Source organism: Mastigoproctus giganteus, chromosome 3 (assembly GCF_048544385.1).
Source record: "Mastigoproctus giganteus isolate SK-2022 chromosome 3, ASM4854438v1, whole genome shotgun sequence".
In the NCBI taxonomy this organism is placed as follows: Eukaryota; Metazoa; Arthropoda; class Arachnida; order Uropygi; family Thelyphonidae; genus Mastigoproctus; species Mastigoproctus giganteus.
In genome coordinates, this window is record NC_143577.1 from 165,705,702 (window position 1) to 165,712,764 (window position 7,063).

Below are 7,063 nucleotides of genomic sequence, written 5' to 3' on the forward strand. Positions count from 1 at the left end.
ATTTTTCTTCTTTGGAAAATGTGCCACGAGAGTAAAAAGATTGAGAAACACTGGTTTAAACAATGCCCTACCGGTATTCTGGACACTACTGCTCTTCATGCGCTGACGGAATTTCACAGTGAAAGGTCAGACAAGATACAGTAGGACAATGCTCTCTGCTATTAAGGCGTCATGAGTGAAGGCCTAGTTTCAAGAGAACAATTTTCTACCACTGAAATGAGACCTAAGAGCTGCTTTCATAATTCCATTGGGCATGTATGAGGTGATTTGGAGAGGCGTATACAAAATTGACTAGACTTCGTGTTTCTGTGCTGAAAGATTTCCTGCGTTAAGGAATGGCGAAATATTTTCATTTAAACTTGTACAAACCTGAAAAGTTTACCGCTTAAGCTGCTGTAGCGAAAGTCAAAGGGTGTTGTTCTCTGGGTGTCCGATTACTTTTGATAACATAGTGTATGATAATTATACATTTCTACGGTCATTTTCATCCGTGGCCGAGTTAGTCAGTCTTGGGCGGGTGGTATTTACGTCAATAAAGCCGACCATTGATCACGCGAAATTTACTGATACATTATATATTGACGTCTTATATTCTTAATTACCATGGCGCAATAAATAAAAGCAAAAAAAAAAAAAAAAAAAATCTTAAAATAGTAAGAGTAACCTTTTTAATTGTTTCAAAAATAATTTTTTTAAAGCCATAAACGCGCTTTAATTGAGCAATCTTCGCAACTCTAAATGTGGAACCACAGTAGAAAGAGAAAACGAATAAAAAAAGTCGGGCATCTCAGACAGAGAGAGGATGCAGCTCACGCCATCTGTAGGCTCCATAAAACCAGAATTCTTGTAAAAAGCAGAGGAAAAAAAAAAAAAAAAAAGGAACTTAACAAATCGGCCAAATATGAGACAGATTATAATCCTTGTAGAATGTCAATAGAAACCGCATGCTCAGTGACACACATCCTGAAAATAGATTCTTAAAATCTTATTAGTCCACATAACCTCAGTCAAGTTCAGAACAGCCCCTGACCCTAAAGAGTTCCTTCAAAAATAAAACCAAGTAGTCACTCCTTACAGCCCAAAGCCGATGCGACATCAAAATACAAGGCATGACGACTGCTCCTATTCTTCCGAGTTATGCGAATGTAATGAGATCTGTGGATAAATTGAAGATAGACCTTGTCATAAGACCATACTGATGTATGATGAGCGACCAATGTACAGGGTGTTCCTTTTGAACGTCCTTGATTTTAAATGTCTCGCAAAAAAAAAAAACCCCAGTGCATTAGGAAAGTTAATTTTTATTGGGAAAGAAAACTCAGAGTTTATAATGGCGTGAACCTGGTCGATTTCAGACCATGTCTGAAAAACCATGTCTTTCATATCGCCCTAGAAGAAGAAATCTAAGGGAATTACGTAAGGTGAACGAGGGGGGCCATGGTATTGGTCAATCACGCTCAATCCAACGGTCCAGGAACGTGTCGTTCAGAGCAATGCGTACCTGCAAGCTCCAATGAGGTGGTGCTCCATGTTGCTGAAATGTTGGGCTGTAGGTGTGCATTCTGAGGAAATGAGTATTGTTCCAGCATGTCTAGGTATGTGATTTCTGTAACGATTCTATAATCATATCCTTCATAAGACCGCACACTCACTTTTGGCCTGTCTCTGATCTGCTCTTGTATACAGTGCGGGTTTTCAGAAGCCTGTATTCGAACATTGTGTCGATTAACTTGTCCTTAAACGTGAAATGTTGCCTCGTCGGAAAACAAAACTTGACTCAAGAAATCGTGGTTTTGGTCGATGCGATCGATAATATCAATAGCGAAGTTTTGTCGCTGTAGTTTGTCATTCGGCTTGATTTCTTGAACCATTTGCAATTTAAAGGTGTACAAACGCAGCCTTTTTGTAGGCTGCATAGTTGCACAGGGAATGTTCAATGATGCGCTTCTGATTGATTTCCGAACAAAGGCAGCATACCTCTTCAACTCGCTCTTCTGAGAAGTTTTGACGACAGTGACGTTCTTAGGATATGTGGCGCTCGGGTGCCAATTGAAATTTGGCATCCCCCTTTAAAATTTTCTTCATAAGTGTATGTAATTTTCAGGTTTTCAGGCGCGCCTTGAAAGTTGGCGCCTGGGTGCAGTGCACCCTCGGGACGGCTCGCCCCTGTTTGACGACCTCCTCCTCCTCCATATTGCCTCTGTACCCTAGCGGTGTTCACAAACGTCCTATACCATCTTCGTATAGACTTTGAGTCAGATGCATCTTTGTTGAACACACGTCTAAATTGCATATGAACCGTCACAACATTTACTCTCTGCAAACCATATCACTGCATGCGCTTTCTCTTGCCCTGACGCTAGTTTTACACCAACGACAGCAGCGCCTCAGCCTCGGTCACAGCGCGTTTCAAAACATCAAAATAAAACTTGACCATAGCTCCCTCTACTGGCTCCCATTAAGTTGCCATATGTACAACAGATGAATTTTAACCAAGTTTCAAAATCAAACGTTCAAAAGTGACACCCTGTATATCAGTCGTTTAACTGAGATCTGAAAAGTAAGAACAAAAGAGACGTTGAAAATGCCTCTAGCAGTACAGAACTAATAGCAATTGATCGAAACTCTGAATCAGATTCACCTGCATATTCTTACAAATAACAGGTGGCACCACGGAAACTAACCATTCATCAGGGCAGAGACCTGATCGACGTGGTTCAGGAAAACGTCAGTTTAGCGGTTCCCAACCTTTTTTGACTCCCGAACCCCGTTCGACATAATATTTTTAAAGCGAACCACTAAGCCTATATTCTCTGAAATCATATAATATTTCTGAATTTCTATTACAAAATATTTCCAGTACTACGTTTTTATAAGCGACATAGGATAATAATAATTTTTATTATTAAGTATTTTATACTTTGTAAAGCAGTTATTAATCAGTCCAAACTAGATTTCGAAAAGGTTAAGAGTAGAAAACTTGCTTCTTGTCCAGTGGTAGCCGACCATTCTGGTCTCTTGCCAAAACTATTGGCTGCAATTTTTACCCATCTCTGTTCCCACTTCTGTCAAAACCAGATGGTTCTGTTGCCACATCAGCCAAAGATAAAGCTGACCTGTTGGCATCCTATTTTTCTTCCAACTCATGTATTGATGATTTTGGTAAATCACCTCAAACCATTCCCAGTACACTCCATTCAATGCCTCTTTTATCCTCGTTTAAAAGGATGTCAGAAGGATTTTGATGAATCTGATGCTAAGAAAGCTCTGTGTTTTCCTTCTGCTTGGAAATTTGCTCATATCCAGCCCGTTCCTAAAAAGGGTGACAAATCCCTCCCATTCAATTATCGTCCCATTGCAATTACTTCTACGTTTTCTAAAGTAATGGAGAAATCAATTAACCGCCAACTCTTAAACTACCTGGAAACCTTCTGTCTGATCAACGAACGCCAGTATGGATTCCGTCAGTGTCAATCCACTGGTGATATTCTGGCTCATGTTATCTATTTTTGGACAAATTCAATGGAAAAGTTGGGCGAAACACAAGTAGTTGTTATTGACATCTCCAAGGGTTCGTGTTTGGCATAAAAGTCTTCTAAATAAGCTTCCATCGTATGGTTTGCCAGCTGTTTTTTTGTAATTGAGTATCCAGTTTTATGTGACCGCTCACTGATTAATGGTAGACAGCTGTATGTTTTCTAACTTCTTCACTAATGCTAGTGTTCGCCAATATTCAGTTCTTTCTCCCACTCTTTTCCTCTTGTATGTTAATGACCTTCTTCCATTGACCGGAAATCCTATCCATAATTTTGCTGACGATAGCACATTGCATTCCACCTTCCAGTTTCAGAAACCGTCCCCTGCTCAAACAGCTTTAACTTCTCGAATATCCACTACCATTTCCTTAAATGCTGATCTCAAGTGAGGCAAAGATAACTTAATTTCAATCCTTCTAAAACTCAGCCCTATCTTATATCTCGCAAAAAGGATTCTTCTGCTCCTATGTTTATCTTCGATTACGCTCTGATTTCTAAGCAAGACCCTGACTTATAATCGCTCCTGGCATAAAGCACATCTAAAAAACTTGGTTTTCTCTTGGCGTTACTTTTCTTCCAAACTGTTGTTGACTCTGTAGAAATCGCAAATCCGGTCTACCACGTAATATTGTTTCCACAACTGGGCGGCGCTCCCAAAACCTCTCTCAGGCTTCTAGATTCCATTCAAAAGAGGGCAATTAGTTAATTAATGTCTCATCTCTAACAAAAAAAAAAAAAAAAAAAATGATATTAGGATCAACCGTAAATGATTACATCTACCAATATATTTATTGTGTCTGAAACCGACTAACTCAGCCACGGAGTGAAAAATGCCCATTAAAATTCCTCGCGTCATCGACGGATTCGAACCCGGGCCTTTTCCACCGTGTGCTGCGGACGGTGACGATATCAATATGCTACCGCACATTATATCGTCAATGTGCGGTCAATGCACAGGCTTATCTCTAACAGTCTCTTCACTCCCTGTCTCATAGACCTTTATATAGATACTTCCACGGGCACTGTTCTTCTCAATTGGCTTCTATAATTCCCACTCTCTCTCTTTCAAAGCAATCCGAACATGTGCTGCAACCATTCAACACCCTTTTACTATCCAAGTTCAAATTCACAGAACCAACTGTTCTTCTTCTTCATTTATTCATTCAATTTCCGTTTTCTGGATGAACTTCATGTATTTCCTGAAAATTTTACAATCAACAGAAGTTCTAGTCTAATGTCAACAAGTATCTTTCAATTTTACAACCTTCAACCCATACACGGTACTAAGTACTATAGGTTAAAAAAAAAAAAGTACCTGCACATAACAATGGTACTTGAGAATAAAAAAAAAAAAAAATTAGTATTTAAAACATATTTATTTAAAAGTATGAGAGTAACGTATTTATATTCATTTACCATGATATACTGTAAGATAGTAAACTAATTATAAGGAATTGTGGGAGATGTGGTTTGGTTTCTTTCTTTAGGAATTCTTTACTTTTTATTTAATTTGATTTTACTTTATTGTTTATTATTAGTTATATTTTGTAGTTTACAATAATACACCTATGTAAATTTAAGCAGACGCCATTATAGAATTTTTAGTGCGAACCCCCTGGAACACTTTCGCGAACCACCGGTTGGGAACCGCTATTCTATAGGAATCAGCTTTTTCCTTAACTCATCCTCTTCTCCAAACGACGATCAGGCCCAGCGCTAGGGGCACGCAAGTGTGGCATTTGCCACAGGCGCTGCTCCGTTAATAAAATATGCTTTATGTTTAACATCCAATAAAAATTTCTTCTTTCTCTCCACCCGTTTTACAACTCAAAATTTTGAAAATACGTCGAAATTTACGAATTATTAATAAACTACTGTATTTTTTTAAGTGCTTTCTTTTAATGGTTCTGCAGAGTGCAGACGCTTTTCTATGGGGGTGCTGGTAAATTTGCGAGGGCTTTTTTCAGTCCTTAGTAATTTTCTCCGGGTTAACCTCGCAAACCGAAATGCTAAATGCGCTATTGCATATACACTGCCCTACCATTAATATCCGGACACCCCCCCCCCATGGATGAGGAAACAGGTCCTATGCATGCAACACATTACAGAACCTGCTATAGATATGCACACTGGGCTTCGAACAGACAATTGCAAAATTGAGCATGCAAGATGACACGTTCAACAGAATTAACAGACTTTCAACGTGGAATGATAGTAGGATGCCACATAAGCAAGCGTTCTCTACGAGACATCGGAATCACTCTGGGGATCCCTAGGTCAACAGTTAGTGACGCCCCGAAAACTAACAGAACGGGACAAGAGAATTCTGCGAAGAACTGTTCGCCAAATAGTAATTTGCCATTGTCTAAAGTCACACAAACCCTCTGAGAGTATTGCGACTAATATCAGCACTAGTACAATAGGAAGGACACTCAATTATATAGGTTACAATGGTTGCGCAGTTGTTCACAAACCATTGATCACCTTAACAAATGCTAGACCCCAATTAACATGGTGTAAGGAGAACGAATCCTGGACTGTAGAGCAGTGGAAAACTGTCATATGAACAGACGAGTTGAGGTTCGCACTCTACCAGTCTGATGGCCGTTCCTGGTTATGGCGAATGCCAGGGGAACAGATCCTTCCTGATTATATCTTCCCAACAATGAAGTTTGGTGGAGGCAGTATCATGGTATGGGGCTGCTTTTCATGGTTTGGCTTGGGCCCATTAGTCATTATCGACAAAACCATGAATGCTGTGCAATAAGGTGTATTTAGTGTCAGAAGTAAGGTGTATTTAGATGGGGGGAAAACCCAGGCACGAGGGTTTCCCCCATCTCTGCATATTTTGCATTGTGGGGTGTACCAGTTCGTTCGAAATTCCAGAGATTTAAAGTGTATGGATATTGTATATATGTAGTATCTGGTCGTTTAGCCCCTGGACCCCTGCTGTGGCCCAACGTGCCCCCACCTCCGCCCCGTAGAGGAAGACCAGGAACCCAGTAGTTTTAGTTTCACTCTGGCAGGTCCTGCCACCTAATTTCCTGAGATTTCAGTGGCTAGGACCTTAAAAAAAAAAAAAAAAAAAAATGGGAAATCGCTGGATAAAGTGGAAGCTGAAAGGTTAATATTAACGCAGTTAGAATTGTACTTGCGAATTTTGATAGCTGCGTGGGGCGTACGCTGTTTAGGCAGAGTATGGGAGGGAAACTGAAGGCTGGGGGAAAAGACAGAAATGTGGGGTCAATAGAGATGGTGTAGCCCGAGAAGGCGACCCCCAGAATTGGCAGTGGGGCATACCTATGCCCAAGGTCCCTCCCGCCAAGGAGTGTGGAAGGAAAGGCACCGCGCTAGGGCGCGGTACAGGTCGTCATATGGCGCCTTTGCAGCGTCGCTGCATTTGTCTAGTCCGGTGTAGTTGTCTGTTTCTTTATGGCTTCATTCCTGGAGTACGGCTCAGTCCAGTGGGTGTGACAAGTCATGTGCAAACCTGTACTGCTTGTATCTGGTAACTGTTGTTCTGGTTA